This window comes from Pristiophorus japonicus, chromosome 22, assembly GCF_044704955.1.
Source record: "Pristiophorus japonicus isolate sPriJap1 chromosome 22, sPriJap1.hap1, whole genome shotgun sequence".
In the NCBI taxonomy this organism is placed as follows: domain Eukaryota; kingdom Metazoa; phylum Chordata; class Chondrichthyes; family Pristiophoridae; genus Pristiophorus; species Pristiophorus japonicus.
This window is the reverse complement of record NC_091998.1, coordinates 43,736,199-43,758,248: the sequence shown is the minus strand read 5'-3', so window position 1 is coordinate 43,758,248 and position 22,050 is coordinate 43,736,199. Positions and strand designations below refer to the sequence as shown.

Here is a 22,050-nt window from a genome sequence, read left to right as displayed (position 1 = left end):
GCCTGATAGGATGCATCCCAGAGTACTTAAGGAAGTGGCCCTAGAAATAGTGGATGCATTGGTGATCATTTTCCAACATTCTATTGACTCTGGATCAGTTCCTATGGACTCTATCCACGTCAATACATTACCCCCAATACCATGTGCTTGTAACACCACTTTTTAAAAAAGGAGGGAGCGAGAAAATGGGCAATTATAGACCGGTTAGCCTGACATCAGTAGTGGGGAAAATGTTGGAATCAATTATTAAAGATGAAATAGCAGCGCATTTAGAAAGCGGTGACAGGATCGGTCCAAGCCAAATGGATTTATGAAAGGGAAATCATGCTTGACAAATCTTGTAGAATTTTTTGAGGATGTAACTAGTAGAGTGGACAAGGGAGAACCAGTGGATGTGATGTATTTGGACTTTCAAAAGGTTTTGACAAGGACCCACACAAGAGATTAGTGTGCAAAATTAAAGCACATGGTATTGGGCGTAATGTATTGACGTGGATAGAGAACTGGTTGGCAGACAGGAAGCAGAGAGTCGGAATAAACAGATCCTTTTCAGAATGGCAGGCAGTGACCAGTGGGGTGCCGCAGGGTTCAGTGCTGGGACCCCAGCTATTTACAATATACATCAATGATTTAGATGAAGGAACTGAATGTAATATCTCCAAGTTTGCAGATGACACTAAGCTGGGTGGCAGTGTGAGCTGTGAGGAGGATGCTAAGAGTGACTTGGACAGGTTAGGTTAGTGTGCAAATGCATGGCAGATGCAATATAATGTGGATAAATGTGAGGTTATCCACTTTGATGGCAAAACCAGGAAGTCAGAATATTATCTGAATGGTGACAGCTTAGGAAAAGGGGAGGTACAACGAGACCTGGGTGTCATGGTACATCAGTCATTGAAGTTGGGCATGCAGGCGATGAAGAAGGCCTTCATAGCTAGAGGATTTGAGTGTAGGAGCAGGGAGGTCTTACTGCAGTTGTACAGAGCCTTGGTGTAAGGAAAAATGGGAAGGCTTCTCCTCCCACGAGCGGACCCCCTGATATAGTGGGTCGACGCTCGCCCTAACCCGCGTAGCAGTTCTCGAAGTTAGCAGACAGAGATGAATGGCAAGGTATAACGATCTTTTATTACGAATGTGCGGGAACACCTCTCATCACAGCCGCCTGTGAGTGGAGATGCTCTCTGAACAGCACAATCATACAACTTTTATACATTTCAAAAACCCCTCCTATTCCCTGGTAAGACCTCCCTAGATCTCTAATTGGACTACCTTATCAGTGCTATTTCGGATTGACAGGCCAAGATCTCGTGGCCACCTTGGGCCGCAACGCGGATGACTTCATCATGTTAGAATTTGCTGATTCTCCTTGGTGCCCTTGAGTCTGCCTCGAGACTCTTCACAAGGTCTTATTAATTCAATATGTACAAGGACATTAGATAATATTCTGACAGTTTAGGTTCTCACATCGTATCCTGTCGGAATATTATCTAATGTCCTGGTACATACTGAATTAATAACTTCTGGAGCCTTGATACTGGAATGTACAAGGCCGAAGAGAGGCCTTTTACCTCCTTATGGGTCGGTGCAGGAACCAGCACTTTAACCCTTGTCCCGCTGGTATCCCTAATGCCAAATTTTTCTCCTACACTTGGTGAGGCTATATCTGGAATATTGTGTTCAGTTTTGGTCCCCTAATCTGAGGAAGGACGTTCTTGCTATTGAGGGAGTGCAGCGAAGGTTCACCAGATTGATTCCTGGGATGCAGGACTGACATATGAGGAGAGACTGGATCAATTGGGCTTGTATCCACTGGAGTTAGAAGAATGAGAGGGGATCTCATAGAAACATATAGAATTCTGATGGGATTGGTCAGGTTAGAGGCAGGAAGAATGTTCCCTTTTCTGGGGAGTTCCAGAACCAGGGGTCACAGTCTAAGAATAAGGGGTAAGCCAGTTAGGACCGAGATGAGGAGAAACTTCTTCACTCAGAGAGTGGTTAACCTGTGGAATTCTCTACCGCAGGAAGTTGTTGAGGCCAGTTCGTTAGATATATTCAAAAGGGAGTTAGATATGGCCCTTACGGCTAAAGGGATCAAGGGGTATGGAGAGAAAGCAGGAAAGGGGTACTGAGGTTGAATGATCAGCCATGATCTTATTGAATGGTGGTGCAGGGTCGAAGGGTCGAATGGCCTGCTCCTGCACCTAATTTCTATGTTTAACATTTCTTTCTATTCCTTTCTCCCTCGTGTGTTTATCTAGCTTCCCCTTAAATGTATCTATGCTATTTGCCTCAACTGCTCCTTGTAGCGTATTCCACGTTTGTACCAATCTTTCTCCTGAATTCCCTATTGGATTTATTAGTGGCTATCTAAGATTTATGACCTCTAAATAAGTGTATTTATTGGACTCCCCACAAGTGGAAATATTTTCTCCACGTCTACCCTATCAAACCCTTTCATTATCTTAAAAACCTCTTGTCAGGTCACCCCTCAGGAAAAAAGCCCCAGCCTGTTCAGCCTTTCCTGATAAGTATATCCTCTCAGTTCTGATATCATCCTTTCAAATCTTTTTTCACCTTCTCCACTGCCTCTATATCCATTTTATAATATGGAGACCAGAACTGTGCACAGTACTCCAAGTGTGGTCTAACCAAGGTTCGATACATTAGTGTATTTCAGCAATGAACACAGTCAATGTGGCCAGTTTAAAGATTCAATGGCCCTTTCTTATCTGGGCTAATGGGATTGGAAAGAAGCCAAGGGTTGAAATGACTAATATTGAAGGATTATTTGAAAAGAGCTTTACGACAAATAAGTATGTTCAGGTTTGCTGGACAGCTGGAGAAGTCCCACCGAGGCAATTATAGTCAGTAAAATCTGAAAACTTGCTTTTGCGCCTTTTGTTAGAAGATTACTTGCAAATTATGCAATTTATCTCAATGGTGTAAAATAGATGCCCACAGCTATCCTGCGGGAAACTAATCCTCAAGTGTGAATTTATTTTTTGAGTGGACTGCACTAGATGACATCATTTATATTACTTTAGTTTTATCGAAGAAAAGCCATTGACCGGATTTAAGAATTTACCGTGTTGTAAACTAATTGTATCAGTTTAGAATCAATTGCGGCAGTTTAATAACAACTTGATTTGTAATAGGATCGATGTACATGCAGCCTGATTTCAATTGTAAATCCCGGCCTCCCCGGGTCCATACTGAGTGTCTACGGACCCGGGAAGGCATCGCAAAAGCTGGTTTTCAGTGCACAATCGCATGCGCTGAAAACCGGCTTTTCCGATCTGTCAAGCTGGAGCTTGACAGATCCAAAGCATATCGGGAGCGAGAACATTTGCAAGGGCAAGATTGCGGGATTTACCCATATCTTGTCCAGCAAATGTCCTCAAAACTCTTGCGCCTGATAAAAGCAGGCGCAGAGCCTACTTTTACAGGGGTAAGAGTTTTAAAACATACAAAAATATAATTAAATTAAATTAAAAAAACACATTTTATTGTTAAAAACCTTGCCCACTAAGGTAAGTTTGTTTTTAACTCTAATTACCAAACTTTAAAAAAAATTGGAAAAATTTATTTTTTTCCAAGGCATTTATTAACTTTAATTTCAATTAATTTTAATTATGTGAGGTGTGTTTTTTATTTTTTATTATGGTGTATAGTGTGGTTTTTTTCTCATTAATAGCAATGCGAACTCGTAGATACGGAGTTCTCATTGCTATTAATGAGAAAGCTGTGGAATATTGTACCTGATTGGTTGAGCAGACACACGTGACTGCACCGTCTGCGTGGGAACCTGGAAGACGGGAGCGTGCTTCACAGCACGGGTAGAGAAGGCCTCCCCAACGGAATCTCAAGCTCCTCCGGGACCAACCAGGTACTTTCGTAGAAATTTTTCAGGTCGAAGGCATTTATGACTCACTAGTCTAATTCTAGAATATTTTTCATACTTTCTTGCGTAGCACCTTTATCATAATCGCTCAGGAAGGTCTCAAAGCACTCCACATACAATTAATTATTCAGAAGTGCAGTGACTTGTAATATGAATAGCTCCAGCAACCATTTTGTGCACAGAAGATCTCACAAAGAGATGAAGAATTAAACAGTCAGTTTTTGGGTGGTGCTGGTTAGGGGCACCATGAGTATTGTGTTTCTAACACAGATGAGACTGCACACAGGAAGGTTAAAGTAACAGTGACCTGACTTTATTAAGACACTCCAGAGTGAGGAGCAGGCCTTAGGGGCCAGCTTATATACAGTGCTCCCAAGGGATGCTGGGATCCCTTGGGACTTCAGGGGATGCGCTCCCTGGTGGCGGAACATGGGAGTGCATGCTTTACAGATACACAACAATGAGAATATGCTGAGGTCCTGGACTGGGGTTTGAAATCACAACCTTCTGACTCAGAGAGTGTGCTACAACAGAGTCCAGATAATATGTTGATGCAGTATTACATGTCCTGAAACCCTGTGTACAATTTTAAGGCTGTGTTGTATTTTTGAATGATTGATAGCACTGCCTTCAGTCTTAATTAATAAGTATTTTGTGCCTGGATTTTTATAATTAATTGTTTATGTTGGCAAGTAAATGGGGCATACCATAATATTGCAACAGGCTTGGGGAAAAGTAGTGATCTTAGTGTCAATGTCTGCTGATTCAGTGACTGAATAATCACCTTTCTGATCGGAAACATCTATTAATTAAGTGATTGTAAATATGCCAGTTGGTTAAAGTGGCTTTTGGAGCTGGAGAGCTGCTTTTTGCAAATAGGGAGATCGGCACGATTGTTCTAGTATGCCGGAGTTGCATCCTGGAAATTTTCACAGCTCCAAGCACATTCTGTGAGTTCAGGATAATTACAGCCTTGCAGTCTGTTCCAGTAAGGTCAAAAATTCAGTCCATGTGGTTTCTCATTAAATTGTTGAACGCTTGTTATTACACTTGGCCCCTAGGAAGCTGTTTCTTTACGACCTCCACCGCTAAAACTGTCTTGTTTATGGAGAGGTAAACTTCTCGGCCCGAAACTCTGTGAGGGGCAAGGGTGAAAAGAAAAAAAAATAAATGCAAGCTTTGCCAGCGATGCCCACATCCTAGGAACGGAAATTTTAAAAAGTCCCCACCCAGGGCCCACCAGCTCGAACCCCGCCAAGGTTGGTGGAGGTCCCTTGTGGTACATGCTCAGGCTACTGAAAAGTCCAGCACAAGTGCAGGGAGAGTGGGGGTACTAGTTCCCCCAGGAAAGAAGAAACAAGCATCACTGCAGCCCCATTTCGAAGTGGGTTGCTTTTAAATATATATTTTTAAACTCTCTGCCTCTTGTTTGGGGGTCCAGACCACAATCCTTGCCCACTCCCGCAAGTGGGCCTCACCTTTTCCATTCAGGGAGTAGGTATGCCTGGTGGTGTATCTCCACCATCCAGAGCCAGGTCGCTCTGAGGGGTGGCAAAGCTGGAACTCCCCTTTTACACCGAAAACCTTGTCTGCGACTGGTGGAAGCTCTAGACCCCGTAGATTGTGAAGTTACAGTGTGAATACACTAACAGGGCTGTGGATTTTCAGCCTCGGCATCTTCTGGGCAGAAAATAATCTTCTACCATCACATTCCTTGTAAAAGTTATTCGCTTTTACTTCCTTACTTTGTGTTTTTTAGTCTGATTGAAATTCTGTCACTGTTCATGGGTCTTGCTGTGCAGACTTCCGTTGGAGCCTACTGTCACCTTCAAACATTCTCAAGCTCTCAGGTCTGTTTCCTCCCTCTTCATATTCACTGTGCGTCTTAACACATTTCACCATTAACCTTTTACCTTTTACAGGCTAGGCTATTCATCACCCTGCCTAGGCTTGCAGTTCATTGGCAGGTGTCGTTATCAAAATCAAGGCTGCTAACTTCTTTCATTTGACACCAGTACACTAACACACTCTGTAAACAAGGCACACACACTGTGTGTACTCTTTAAACCAGCGTCAATGAGATGCTGAGGTCACTTTTCTCTTAGTCCTGCCATTAAAATTCATGAATCCCAGGCTGTCTGCTGGCTTGGATAGTTTATAAAGTAATTCAACCTCTCTCAATTGTTTCCTTCCAAAAGTATGCATATCTCAATGAGAAAACAATTGTTTTTAGGTCACTCAAGCATTCCCTGGTTACGAGGGAAGTGATCGGGGCCCAAGTGAGGCGTGAGTTCAGGGCCCTGAAGAGGCGAGGGCCCAGGGGCAGCACGGGCCAGTCCACACTGCGATATGTGTGCGCACTAGGTCTGTGCAGCAGAGCTGGTCTCCAGTCGTCCTGGTTAATCCTTGCTACTGGACCAAGACCTAGCTCTGTCAAGCCCGTGTGGTGGGTGGTGTGCAACGGTCACCACACGTTAAAAAAATCCAAGCACAGGCATCTTCCACCCTTCAAGATTTAGTTCGGACCTGGAATTTTAGGTCCATCATTGAAACACCTGTGAGATTTTTGACGTAGAAGCAAGTCATCCTCGATTCGAGGGACTGCCTATGATGATGAGGAGGGTTACAAGGACAGTGAGCTGTCCTGCACTCAAATTTATAGCAGTAACACTTTGCAACTAGTAGTTTAGAGCTCAGATGGGTCACACTCCAAAATCTGATTCCCCTGCTTTTTCTACCAGTCCCTAGTATTCCTGGTGAGATGAGGAATTCACGGTGTCCGTCCCGTTTCCAAACGAAAAGGAGGATTGGCATTTCTATAGTGCCTTTCACAACCATAGGATGTCCCAAAGCACTTTACAACCAATGAAGTACTTTTGAAATGTAGTCACTGTTGTAATGTGGGAAACTCAGTAACAAAGTATTGCATGGCTAGGTCCCAGAAACAGTCAATGTGATTATGACCAGATAATCTGTTCCAGTGATGTTGATTGAGGGATAAATATTGGCCAGGACACCGGGGCTAACTCCCCTGCTCTTCTTTGAAGCAAGTCATCCTCGATACGAGGGACCGCCTATGATGATGATCTTCTTCAAAATAGTGCTATAAGATCTTCTACATCCACCTGAGAGGGCAGACGGGGCCTCAGTTTAACATCTCATCCAAAGGATCTCTGACAGCACAGCACTCCTTCTGTACTGCACTGGATTGTCAGCATAGATTATGTGCTCAAGCTCCTGGAGTGGGACTTGAACCCACACCCTTCTGACCCAGAGACAAGAGTGCTGCCCACTGAGCTACGGTGACACCTCCAAAGCTCAACGCTACCTAACCAGCTTCTCACCACATCCCTCTATCACTTCACTCACTGTTCACTTGTCTTGAAGCAATCTCTACTGTAAATGAAAGATTATTTACAGCCTTTATCACCCGATTTAGAGGCAACTGGGGCTGGCAGAAAATATTGAGCCCTATAATGCTTGATTCTTACACAATAATATGAAGTTTGTGATTTTCTGTTGGATCCAAATTTGGGCGAGTGCATACAAATAAAGCAATAATGATGGAGTGACATTGTGCTTTCAATTTTCAGTCAGTAACAGCAGCATTTTACTGACTCCCAGTGTTGCTAGGTCCAGCAAGGGCATTTAAAAACTAAGTGGCACATCTCCATAACTAATTCATCGACCATGGCATCTTCCTCCACTAGTTCTCTTCTGTTGTCCAGCTTTGTGCAACTGTTCTTCCCACTTGACCCAGCACTGTCAGTGCATCTCTAACCATGGTTTCTCTTCCCACTCTGTGCAGTTGGGCCCACAACTCTGCTAGTTTTTCACGGGATATTTAAAAAAATTTCCTGAAGAACAGCAGCACTGCGACAGCTTCCAGAGTTGCAATATCAACTTCGCAGGGCTAATAAACAAAGATATATTACAGGTATATTGGAAACAAAAACAGAAAATGCTGATAACACTCAGCAGGCCAGGCAACATCCATGGTGAGAGAAACAGTTAACGTTTCAGGTCTGAGACCCTTTGTCAGAATATATTATATTGGTACTGCCTGTAGCAGCAAGTTGTTGGTGTTCCCATTCCTTCTAAAACAGTGCAAATCCCATGCTAGTGCTGATAATAGAAGGAAATACAATACAGGCCAAACTGAGCTATTTAGTGATCCCATTGACCTTGAGGGGAAAAAATTGAATAAATGCAATCTTAAGGCGCTAATATCGGTGGGTTGCTAATTTTAGCGCCGGAGGTTTTTTAGCACCGGCATTAGCAAAATTGATTGTTCGTACCCTTAGAATGGAGTTGAGCACTAAGTGAAGTGTTCCACTCAAAGAGTAAGATCGCTGCAAAAGAATAAAAAAATTAAAATACGTTACAAATCACCTTAAACATCAAGTACCCCAAATAAAGTTATATCACAGGAAATAAAATGAAGTAAAATCACTAAAACTTACCTGGTTCACTAAGCCCTTTCATTAGCGCCCTGGGATAGCTCTGCACGAGATTAGCGCCAGGCGCCACAGTAGGCGAAAACATTGAAGTTGGCTTCCATAGCGCTATCAGGGCCCAACGTTCCCTGGCGCTAATTATTAGCGCCGCCACTAAACCCCAATCAAGTTGGCGAGCGGCACAAATATCGCTGCGTACAGACGCTAACCCTTTAGCGCTCCTGTAGCGCCCCCTCATGTCTGGTGCTAAGCTATTCAATTTTTAGCCCTTGGAATTTAGAGATAACTATTGTTGTCTTTGATGTAGTTTATGCCAGTAGCAGACTACCCCATTGAGATCAGGAACCATTTAATTGTCGTATGATCAGTGAGCACGTCCTCATTTGTCGGAACTGAAATCATTTATTCTTGATAGATATACAGCATTTTACAAAAACAAATTTCAGATTGTTCAGTGTTTTGCAACACTATCTAAAATAAAAGTCTACTAAATTATGACAGGGGAAATCATTCTCGTTTAAAATAACTGAACTTAATGAATGTTGTCACCTACTAATCCTGTATCTTTCTAATTAAAAACTGTTAGTGCTGAGAATGTTGTCTATTATTAAGCAATGGAGTGAAGCAACCCCTGTACCCATAGAAATAACAATTGTTGTCTTTGAAGTAGCTTATGTCTGTACCCTGAACTGTAGTGGCATGCACTTCACAATCCTCACTTAAACACGAACTGACAATTAGCATTCAATACAAAATCATAGCACAATTCAAGTAGCTGGAGAAATATAACTGGTGCAAACATAACTATTCATGTAGGATTTCAGTGTAATATCTCTTGCCGCCTACTCTCAGAACTGTAAAGTGCAGCAAAATGGCTGGTTTGCATCAGGCTATGTAAAGTTCTAAAGGGAATTATGTGCAAGTGTATAACAACCGTAGCTGAATGTCCTTGTACTTATGTTGAACAAATCATATACGCACTTGTATACACTATAATTTTGCTGTACCCAGCACACAGAAGATCTCTTCAAACTTTTATACAAGGGGCAATTCTGTGATCTAGCTCTCCCAGCAGGCAGCACATCTTGGGAGATCACAGATGCACAGCCTCTATGGAGATATCACATAAGTCATGTTGTCTTCCAATGGTATACCTGATCCATTGTCCTGTGATACTGAAGTGTGAACACTAGAACGCCAGAATCCATATGCTTACTCAATCTTATAGTACACAGCATTATCTTTCGTGGTGTTGTACATAGTTATATGAAGAAAGTGATCATTATGGCTTGCTTGAGTTTTGAAAAATTTAGTATTAACCATTGTTTGCATCTTTTTCTAGTTTCTCTCCTATATCTCCTCCTCCTGCTCTCTCAACCCTATTCACACTAAACCGCTGACCACTCAACTTTCCTTCCTGGCCCCCATACTAGCCGATATTGGAAACGTTTTTCTCTCCTCTGGTACTATCCCGTTCCCCTTTCAAATCTACCGTCATTAACCCCCCTCCTCAAAAAAACCACCACTGACCCCTCTATCTTTGCAAACTACCACATAATTTCCAACCTCCCTTTCCGCTCCAAAATCCTTGAAAGTGATGACCCAAATCCGTCTCTATCTTTCCTGCAATCTATGTTTGAACCTCTCTAATCAGATTTCCGCCCTTGCAACAGCACATAAACAGCCCGAATAAAAGTTATAAATTATATCCTCTGTGACGGTGATAGTGGTGCATTATCCCTCCTCATCTTTCGAGACCTTTCTGTAGCCGTTGACAAGGTCGAACATGCCATCCTCCTCCAACACCTCTCCTGCATTCTCCAGCTAAGTGGACTGCTCCTACCTGGTTCCCTTGTTACCTATCCTATCGTAGCCAGAGAATCTCCTGGAATAGTTCTCTTCTCGCTCCATGCAGTTATCTCTGGATTCTCCCAAGGATCTATCCTTGCACCCTCCTCCAATTCTCATCCACATGGTGCCCCTCGGTGACATCATCATCCAAAGATATGATGTCAAGTTTCACATGTACGCTGACAGCACCCAGCTCTACCTCTCCACCATCTCTTTGGCCACTCCAATGCCTCTTTGTTGTCAGATTGCTTGTCCGCCATCGAGTTCTGGATGAGCCACAATTTCCTCCAATTACACATTAGGAAAACCAAAGCCATGGTTTTCGACCCCCGCCACAATCTCCATTTCCTGGCCACTGTCTGAACCAGTCTGTTTACAACCTTGGTGTCCTGTTTGACGCTGAGCTGAGCTTCTGACCCCATATCATCTCTGTTATGTTTACAATAACTCCACAAGACTGAGTACTGTAAGCTTAAACTGATGTAACCTTAGTCTCTCTCATAAAACTCCAGAGCGCCAAAGCAGCATGGCAGGCAACCTTTTATACTCGCTTGCATGAGGTGTGCAGGTGACCCTTGGGTCTCCAACAGGTGCGCTCTCTGATGCCAAGTCTTACACAGTTATAATGTTTACATACGTAAGACTCTCCATCACAAAGCCCATGTAACATCGCCCGTATCGGTCCCCGCCTCAGCTCATTTGCTGCTGAAACCCTCATCTGTGCTTTTGTTACCTCCAGACTCGATTATTCCAATGCTCTTCTGGCTGGCTTCCCACCTTGCATCCACCATAAACCTGAGCTCATCCAAAACTCTGCTGCCCATATCCTAACTCGCAGCAAGTCCCGTTCACCCATCATTGCTGATTGACTTACATTGACTCCCAGTCCACAAAGCCTCGATTTTAAAATTCTCATCCTTGTGTTCAAATTCCTCAATCCCTCCCTATCTCTGTAACCTCCTCCAGCCCTACAACCCTCCAAGAACTCTGCATTCCTCCAATTCTGGCCTATTGTGCATCCCTGACTTCCTTCTCCCCATCATTGGCGAGCGTGTCTTCAGCTGTCTAGACCCTCTGCTCTGGAATTCCCACCCTCGGTCTCTCCACCTCTCCCTCTCCTCCTTTAAATTGCTCCCTAAAACCTACCTTTTTGACCAAGCTTTTGGTCAGTGTCTCCTGCTTTGGCTCATTGTCAATTTTTTTGTCTGATTATGCTCCTGTGAAGCACTTAAGAAAATATTCCTACGCTATGTAAACGCGACTTGATGTTGCTGTTCCTGAGTGACTACAAGCAGTTCCCCTTCAACTGGATTCTGCTAGAAACATAGAAAATAGGTGCAGGAGTAGGCCATTTGTCCCTTCGAGCCTGCACCATCATCCAATATGGTCATGGCTGATCATACATTTCAGTACCCCATTCCTACTTTCTCTCCATACCCCTTGATCCCTTTAGCCATGAGGGCCACATCTAACTCCCTTTTGAATATATTTAACGAACTGGCCCTAACAAATTTCTGTGGTAGAGAATTCCACATGCCCACAACTCTCCGAGTGAAGAAGTTTCTCCTCATCTCTGTCCTAAATGGCTTATCCCTTATTCTTAGACTGTGACCCCTGGTTCTGGACTTCCCCAACATTGGGAGCATTCTTCCTGCATCTAACCTGTCCAATCCCGTCAAAGTTTTATATGTTTCTATGAGATCCCCTCTCATTCTTCTAATTTCCATTGAATACAAGCCTAGTCGATCCAGTCTTTCTTCATGTGTCAGTCCTGTCATCCCAGGAATCAGTCTGGTGAACCTTCTCTGCACTCCCTCAATAGCAAGAATGTCCTTCCTCAGATTAGGAGACCAAAACTGTACACAATATTCAAGGTGTGGCCATACCAAGGCCCTGTACAACTGTAATAAGACCTCCCTGCTCCTATACTCAAATCCTCTCGCTATGAAGGCCAACATACCATTTGCCGCCTTCACCGCTGGCTGCACCTGTATGCTAACCTTCAATGACTGATGTACCATGACACCTAGGTCTTGTTGCACTTCTCCCTTTACCAATCTGTCACCATTCAGATAATAATCAGCCCTCCTGTTTTTACTACCAAAGTGGATAACCTCACATTTATCCATATTATACCGTATCTGCCATGTATTTGTCCACTCACCTAACCTGTCCAAGTCACCCTGCAGCCTCTTAGCATCCTCCTCACAGCTCCCACTGCCACCCAGCCTAGTGTTATCTGCAAACTTGGAGATATTACATTCAATTCCTTTGTCTAAATCATTAATTTATATTGTAAATAGCTGGGGTCCCAGCACTAAACCTTGCAGTACCCCACTAGTCACTGCTTGCCATTCTGAAAAGGACCCGTTTATTCCTACTCTCTGCTTCCTGTCTGCCAATCAGTTCTCTATCCACGTCAGTACATTACCCCCAATACCATGTGCTTTAATTTTGCAGACTAATCTCTTATGTGAGATTTGTCAAAAGCCTTTTGAAACACCACATCCACTGGCTCCCCCTTGTCCACTCTACTAGAATTTTTTGAGGATGTAACTAGAAGATTTGTCAAGCATGATTTCCCTTTCATAAATCCATGCTGACTTGGACCGATCCTGTCACTGCTTTTCAAATGCGCTGCTATTACAACTTTAGTAATTGATTCCAACATTTTCCCCACCACCGATGTCAGGCTGACCGGTCTATAATTCCCTGTTTTCTCTCTCCCTCCTTTTTTAAAAAGTGGGGTTACATTAGCTACCCTCCAGTCTATAGGAACTGATCCAGAGTCTATAGAATGTTGGAAAATGACCACCAATGCATCCACTATTTCTAGGGCCATTTCCTTAGGCTACATCCCAGAGTACTTATCAGGCCCTGGGGATTTATCAGTCTTCAATCCCATCAATTTCCCTAACACAATTTGCTGACTAATAAGGATTTCCTTTAGTTCCTCCTTCTCACTAGACCCTCGTTCCCCTAGTATTTCTGGAAGGTTATTTGTGTCTTCCTTAGTGAAGACAGAACCAAAGTATTTGTTCAATTGGTCTGCCATTTCTTTGTTCTCCATTATGACTTCACCTGTTTCTGACTGTAAGAGACCTACATTTGTCTTCACTAATCTTTTTCTCTTCACGCATCTGTAGAAGCTTTTGCAGTCAGTTTTTATGTTCGCTGCAAGCATACTCTCATATTCTATTTCCCCCCTCCTAATTAAACCCTTTATCCTCCTCTGCTGAATTCTAAATTTCTCCCAGTCCTCAGATTTGTTGCTTTTTCTAGCCAATTTATATGCCTCTTACTTGGATTTATCACTATCCCTAATTTCCCTTGTAAGCCACGGTTGAGCCACCTTCCCCGTTTTATTTTTACACCAGACAGGGGTGTACAATTGTTGAAGTTCATCTATGTTATCTTTAAATGTCTGCCATTGCCTATCCACCATCAACCCTTTAAGTATCATTCTCCAGTCTATCCTAGCCAATTCACGTCTCATACCGTTGAAGTTACCTTTCTTTAAGTTCAGGACTCTAGTCTCTGTATTAACTGTGTCACTCTCCATCTTAATGAAGAATTCTACCATATTATGGTCACTCTTCCCCAAGGGTCCTCGCACTTCAAGATTGCTAATTAATCCTCTCTCATTACACAACACCTTGTCGAGGATGGTCAGCGCTCTAGTTGGTTCCTCGACATAGAAAACCATCCCTTATAAACTCGTATTGCTACCAGTTTGGTTAGCCCAATCTTGGTGTAGATTATAGTATGTACAAGGTTTGCTGCATTCTACTGCTGCCAGACAACCACTGAAAACATTCTCAGCACTAACATTTTTAATTGGAAAATTACTGGAATAGCAGGTGACAATATTCATTAAGATCAGTCATTTTAAACAGGAATAATGACACCTGTTATAATTTAGGGGGCTTTTATTTTAGTCAGTGATGCAACCTGTCACTCCACCATCTGAAATTAGTTTTTATAAAATGTTGTAGATCAGTCAGGAATAAAGGATTTCAGTTCCGATAGATGAGGACTTGCTCATTGATCATACAACAATGAAATGGTTCCTGGTATAAATAGGGCTGTCTACATTTGTCTCGGCACTGTTTGTGTTGAAATATATGGGGAGATTCCACAATCCAATGCCCTCAGTGAAGAGTGGCATTCACATGGAGTGCATCTCGGGGAATTGTGGATGCACAGTTCTGATTTTACGTCCATTTAGGATGGAAAGATAGGAGCTGCACACCTGTGATTTCCCAAATATGCTCCCTGCAAGTGCAGCTCTCTGCTGGGAGCATCAGACCACAGAATTATGCCTATTACAAAACAAAAAAAGACAACGGGCCCAAGTTGATGAAGGCCTCTGCCCGCCCAAGTTCCGCCCAAAGGATCGCTGATGGCCACCAAAGTCCCTGACGGTTCTTTGGGCGGGATTTCCATCACCCAGGTCCCTCGAAGGTCGGCGGGCGGCAAATCTGTGATGTACATCGCCAATCTTGGCGGCAGCCGGCGGGAGCTCTCATTCTTGGCAGCAAAGGAGCTTCCCGCCCAAGTGCTGCCGAGAATGGAGTCGGGCCCAGGGAGGGTCAAAGAACTAAAAATAAAAAGCATCAAAAAAAAAAAATAGCTGACGACCTTCAGGGGACCCCATCCAGGTAAGTACCTGTAAAGAAATAATTTAAATAAACTTCACAAACCTTTTTTACAGCAGCTTCATACTTACCGTTGAGGATAGAGCTGCCTGCACTCTGTGGTCCACCGCCAACTCCAGCCGGCTCTCGCCCACATGAATATGGCATCTCGGCGGGCGGGAGTGTACTTACGCGCATCGGCCACCCGCTGACGTCGACGGACGGAGTAAAAATTAAAATAAAACGGGGAAGGTGGCTCAACCGTGGCTAACAAGGGAAATTAAGGATAGTGTTAAATCCAAGGAAGAGGCATATAAGAGGCATATAAATTGGCCAGAAAAAGCGACAATCCTGAGGACTGGGAGAAATTTAGAATTCAGCAGAGGAGGACAAAGAGTTTAATTAAGAGGGGAAAAATAGAGTACGAGAAGAAGCTTGCTTGGAACATAAAAACTGACTGCCAAAGCTTCTATAGATATGTGAAGAGAAAAAGATTAGTGAAGACAAACGTAGGTCCCTTGCAGTCGGATTCAGGTGAATTTATAAAGGGGAACAAAGAAATGGCAGACCAATTGAACAAATACTTTGGTTCTGTCTTCACGAAGGAAGACACAAATAACCTTCTGGAAGTACTAGGGGACCGAGGGTCTAGTGAGAAGGAGGAACTGAAGGATATCCTTATTAGGCGGGAAATTGTGTTAGGGAAATTGATGGGATTCAAGGCCGATAAATCGTCGGGGCCTGATAGTCTGCATCCCAGAGTACTTAAAGAAGTGGCCCTAGAAATAGTGGATGCATTGGTGATCATTTTCCAACAGTCTATTGACTCTGGATCAGTTCCTATGGACTGGAGGGTAGCTAATGTAACACCACATTTTAAAAAGAGAGGGAGAGAGAAAGCAGGTAATTATAGACCGGTTAGCCTGACATCAGTAGTGGGGAAATTGTTGGAATCAATTATTAAGGATGAAATAGCAGTGCATTTGGAAAGCAGTGACAGGATCGATCCAAGTCAGCATGGATTTATGAAGGGAAATCATGCTTGACAAATCTTTTGGAATTTTTTGAGGATGTAACTAATAGAGTGGACAAGGGAGAACCAGTGGATGTGGTGTATTTGGACTTTCAAAAGGCTTTTGACAAGGTCCCACACAAGAGATTGGTGTGCAAAATCAAAGCACATGGTATTGGGGGTAATATACTGACGTGGATAGAGAACTGGTTGGCAGACAGGAAGCAGAGAGTCGGGATAAACGGATCCTTTTCAGAATGGCAGGCAGTGACTAGTGGAGTGCCGCAGGGCTCAGTGCTGGGACCCCAGCTCTTTACAATATACATCAATGATTTTGATGAAGGAATTGAGTGTAACATCTCCAAGTTTGCAGATGACACTAAACTGGGTGGCGGTGTGAGCTGTGAGGGGGATGCTAGGAGGCTGCAGGGTGACTTGGACAGTTTAGGTGAGTGGGCAAATGATTGGCAGATGCAGTATAATGTGGATAAACGTGAGGTTATCCACTTTGGGGGCAAAAACGCGAAGACAGAATATTATCTGAATGCTGACAGATTAAGAAAAGGGGAGGTGCAACGGGACCTGGATGTCATGGTTCATCAGTCATTGAAAGTTGGCATACAGGTACAGCAGGCGGTGAAGAAGGTAAATGGTATGTTAGCCTTCATAGCTAGGGGATTTGAGTATAGGAGCAGGGAAGTCTTACTGCAGTTGTACAGGGCCTTGGTGAGGCCTCAGCTGGAATATTGTGTTCAGTTTTGGTCTCCTAATCTGAGAAAAGGCATTCTTGCTATTGAGGGAGTGCAGCGAAGGTTCACCAGACTGATTCCTGGGATGGCAGGACTAACATATGAGGAGAGACTGGATCAACAGGGCCTTTATACATTGGAGTTTAGAAGAATGAGAGGGGATCTCATAGAAACATATAAGATTCTGACGGGACAGGACAGGTTAGATGCGGGTAGAATGTTCCCGATGATGGGGAAGTCCAGAACCAGGGGACACAGTCTTAGGGTAAGGGGTAGGTCATTTAGGACTGAGATGAGGAGAAACTTCTTCACTCAGAGTTGTTAACCTGTGGAATTCCCTGTCGCAGAGAGTTGTTGATGCCAGTTCATTGGATATATTTAAGAGGGAGTTAGATATAGCCCTTACAGCTAAGGGGATCAAAGGGTGTGGAGAGAAAGCAGGAAAGGGGTACTGAGGGAATGATCAGCCATGATCTTATTGAATGGTGGTGCAGGCTCTAAGGGCCGAATGGCCTAATCCTGCATCTATTTTCTATGTTTCTCCCAACCTGCCCGTTCCAGGCCACGACGAAAGTGACACTGAGCGGTTCGACCTGAGGAATGTCGGCAGCAGTGGGCGGTAAGTTCTCCAATTTCAACCCCATTGGACAACTTCGCATATCCAAGCTCATCAATCCAGAAAACTAACTCTACCCTTGTTTTTAACTGTTCTTTTTTTCTAATCCTTCGACATGAACAGTTCAGAAATATCAAATCACCTCACCTTTTCTTTGCTAAACGGTCAGTGAATATCATCGATCTAATGTTGTTGCTCTCACTGCCCACCCTGGAAAATTATTCTTAACATTTCTCACTCTTTGAGTAAAGAAGTGGGGGCTGAAGATCCTAAAAAGCCAGAGGACAGGAACAAAATTTAATCAAAAGGGTAATGGAATTGTTAAGTGTGCAATAAAGGTTCAAACTGAGTACTGTTTAACTAAGCAAGGTACAACCTTGGCTCTACTTTATTTAGGCTCCAAGTGCCTGACTCACAAAATGGCTGGCCTTTTATACCAGAGCAGCACCATGTGCGTGCTGCTCACTGGCCTCCACCAATGACACCATCTGGTGGCTATAAACAGCATGTACATACATGACAGGAATGTTGATCTTTATCTCAAAGGGGATTAAAATACAAAAGTGAGGAGGTGAGGCTTCAATTGTGCAGAGCTTTGATCAGACCACATCTGCAATATTGCATTCAGATTTGGGCATTGTACCTCAGGAAAAATATATTGGCTCTGGAGGAGGAGCAGTGCATATTCACCATAATGATACCAGGGCATTGTTTCCTACATTACAACAGTGACTACACTCCAAAAGTACTTCATTGGCTGTTGTAATGTATTTGCTTCATGCTTCTTTGCTTAATAGCTATATGTTACTATGAATTTTTAAGAACTAATTGGTTTATTAAATGTTTAACAATCACACTACACATTACCAGTTCATCCACTCGGCTCACAACTGCATGCCTCATTGTGGGTGATCTAGACCCAACTGACTGGGGTTTTATTGAGTCTTGTGAACATCACGTGACTGGCTAAACCACTCACAATGCAACAGCTCTACAACTATTTTAAGTAGAACATTAAATCAAGTGCGCCCTTTTGGCAAGGGCACTAGAACCCACTAATTTCCAAATAAAACTTTAACGGAAACTTAAATCAAATTAAAATGTGGTTACCGGCGGTGATCATGCACTCCAATCCCTCCAGTGTCCACCTCTCGAGGAAGGCCGCGAGCGTACCGGTGGACACCGCGTGCTCCATCTCCAGGGACACTCTGGCGCGAGTGTAACTGCGGAAGAGAGGCAGGCAGTCGGGCTGAATGACCCCCTCGATCGCCCGCTGACTGGACCTGTTAATGGCCGCCTTGGTCAGGCCCAGGAGCAGTCCTATGAGGAGGCCCTCCGACCTGCCCGCTCCCTCCCGCACCGGGTGCCCAAAGATCAGGAGCGTGGGACTGAAGTGCAACCAGAAAACGAGGAGCAGCCCCTTCAAATAATGGACTGCTCCATGCAAAACCCTCCAGACCAAGTCTCCAATAAATAAAGGGAAGACTCCCGCGTAGAGAGCACTACATTGGGGACCCCGCCTCCTCCAGACGACAAGATGGTGCGTCATGGCTTGTCCGGACGGCAGACGAGGATAGCAAAATGGAGGATGCGCAAGTGCAGCCCATACAGGAATCCCCTCCGCGCAGAACTGAAAGGCACAGAGGGGATTTCCTGGAGGAGGCTCAAGTTGTGAGGCGCCGGTTCCTGAGGGAGGTTTCGGGGCTTCACGCTGATGAGGAATTCCGTCCGGACGAGGGTCAATTCGGACAGGATCGCCCCATGTGCTTAAGCCTTCTCAACACACCTAGTGGAGTCGTTACCAAACACAGCCCTCTCGACTGCGCTCATGGAGGTACGGATTGCTGAAGGACAGCCAGCCGCCACTCCAGATGGGAATGTGCAACAGCTCTACAACTATTTTAATTGTATACTTTAATCAAGTGCCCCTGATTAAAGGGGAGGGCACACTTCAAAACCTTTTCAAGTGCCCCCTTGTTTTTTTTAGTTTTTTGGGTGGGTCGGGGGCACTAAGAATACAAATTATACAAGTGCCCACTGGCTAAAAGGGAGGGGGGAGGGGGTGGGCACTAAAACCGACAAACTTAAACAAATTAAACTTTGGACATGGTTCAAATCAAAATTTGGTTGCCGGGGGTGATGATGCACTCCAGCCCCTCTGGCGCCCAACTCTTGCGGAAGGCCGCGAGCATACTGGTGGACACCGTGTGCTCCATCTCCAGGGACACCCTGACTCGGATGTAACCACGGAAGAGAAGCAGGCGGTCGGGTTGAACGACCCCCTCGACCGCCCACTGCCTGGACTGGCTGATGGCCCCCTTGGCCATGCCCAGGAGCAGTCCTACGGGGAGGCCTTCCGACCTGCCTGCTCCCCTCTGCACAGGGTGCCCAGAGATCAGGATGTGGGACTGAAGTGCAACCAGAATTTGAGGAGCAGCCCCTTCAAATATTGGAAGAGGGGCTGCAACCTCGCACATTCAGTAAAAACATGGAACACGGACTCCTCTAGACCGCAGAAATTGCAGGCGGCCTGGGAGCCCGTGAACCGACTTGAAAACTTATTGAACGGGACTACTCTGTGCAACACCCTCCAGGCCAAGTCCCCAATAAATAAGGGGAAGACTCCACATAGAGAGCACTCCATTGGGGACCCCCGCCTCCTCCGGACGGCAAGATGAGGATGGCAACGTGGAGAGTGTGCAAGAGCAGCCCGTACAGGAAACCCCTCCGCACAGAACTGAAAGGCACGGAGGCAATTTCCCTGAGGCGGCTCAAGTTGTGAGGTGCCAGCTCCCGAGGGAGGTTTCGGGGCTTGGCGCCGATGAGGAATTCCATCCTGACGGGAGTCAGGTCGGACAGGATCTCCCCATGTGCTTGAGCCTCCTCGACACACCTAGTGGAGTCATTGCCAAACACAGCTCTCTCGACCGCCTGCCACCTAAAACCGCGCTCGTGGAGGTACGGATTCCTGAAGGACAGCCGCCACTCCAGACGGGAGTGTGCAACAGCTCTACAACTCTTTTGGGAGAAAAACTAAACATTAAATCGTGCCCCCCGATCTGGGGGACACACCAAACATTTTCAAGGCCCTTTATTTTGTGTTTTTCTTTGTTTATTTTGTATTTTTGTTTTTTTTTGGTTTTTTTGGGGGCAACAGCTCTACAAACCTGAGAGCATCCTCACAGGTGCATACATTACAGCTGTAAAGCGCTTTGAGACGTCCGGTGGTCGTGAAAGGCGCTATATAAATCCAAGTCTTTCTTTTTTTTCTTAAAAGGTTTAATTATGCGGACTTGGTTTGTATTCCCTTCAGTTTAGAAGATGGAGGGGAAAACTAATTAAGATATTTAAAATGATAAAAGGATTCAATAGGGAACTCTTTTCTCTGGTGGAGGAATGCAGAACAAAGGAGCACATTCTTTAAATTAGGAAATCTAGAACACTCTTCCCCCAAAAGATTGTGGATGCTGGGTCAAGACTGAGATTGACAGATTTTTCTTAAAAGTATCAAGGAATATGAAACAAAAGAGTTCAGCTACAGATCAGCCATGATCCAACATAATGGCAGAGCAGGCATGAGAGGCTCAATGGCTTACTCCTGTTCCTAATGTTCTGGCACTCTCTTGCCCTCCAGATACAGCAGGTGATCAGCAGCCTTTGCGATCATGATTGACATGTTGAGGGCGCATCCTCTGTCCACCCAGAACAAAGCCATCAGTCGGTGGCTCCAAGACCTTTTAACCCAGTTATTCTTAATCTCTGTTTTAAATTTCCATTGCACGAATTTACATTTCCATCCTCAAGTCTGGCTTACCTGCCTTACTTTGAAATTATATCTTATCTGTACCATTTAATATTTCCTATTTCTCAATGAAATTCCTCTTTCTCTCCAGATTGTTTTTTGAGTCTCTCTAATCTTTACTCATTGCTCATCCCCCTCACACAGGAGATCAATACCACTGCTCTTTGATGTACCCGCTTCAGTGCATACACATTCTTTTTGTGGCATGGTGACTAGAATTAAACACTATTTTAAATGTGGTCCGACCAGTGCATTTAAATTCTTAGTATGACTTCTGTTTCTGGAGTGGTTAAAGATCCCAGCATTCTGCTTGCTTTTTTAATTGCTTTGCCACATCTAAACACTGAAAGTGACAAGATTAGTATTAAACCCAAGTTGTTTTCTAAGTCTCTCTGTGCTAATTTAATTTAATTCATTGTGTAGTTATACCTCAGGACTAGAGCTTATTAATAACCTCATTGCTTATAAATTACAAGGTTACGCAGGGAATAGTTTAACAGGGAACAGGGTAAAGGTGCAGAGTGTGGTTGATTGACATAAAACAGCTACTAAGCTCTTTGAAATGGAATTCAGTTTGGATAAATGCCTGTGCTGGATGAAGCAATGCTGGGACGTGACTTATCCCACTCAGAATTCTTCATTGGTTTATCTCCATTCACAGTAACTCCATGCGATGAGTTGCCTGCCTAATAAACATTGGAGCTGTGGGAAAGAAGGAATATAATCTGTTGCACATTCCATGGCAATGCCCAAAGATATCCCTTTATAGGAAACAATTTTTCAAGCAGTTCGGCATTCAGTATCGAATGAGCAGAAATTTCCTCCAATTAAATATTGCGAAGACCAATGCTATTGCCATCAGTCTCTGTTCCCTAGCCACTGATTCTATCCCCCTCCCTGGCCATTGTCTGAGGCTGAAATAAGAACATAAAAACATAAGAAATGGACTGTTCACAACCTTGGTGTCCTATTTGATCCTGGGCTGAGCTTCCGATCCCATATCCTCTCCATCATCAAGACCACTT

At 44.2% G+C, this 22,050-nt stretch overlaps 1 long non-coding RNA gene across 1 annotated transcript in view; it reads left to right on the top strand.

The window, feature by feature from the left end:
• Positions 1-3,813: 3,813 nt before the first annotated feature.
• The window catches only part of LOC139234754 (uncharacterized), a 137,070-nt gene continuing 118,833 nt past the window's right edge, over positions 3,814-22,050 (top strand). Inside the window, exon 1 of the long non-coding RNA XR_011588340.1 lies at positions 3,814-3,886. This is a non-coding gene — a long non-coding RNA (uncharacterized lncRNA). The remainder of the gene's footprint in view (positions 3,887-22,050) is intronic.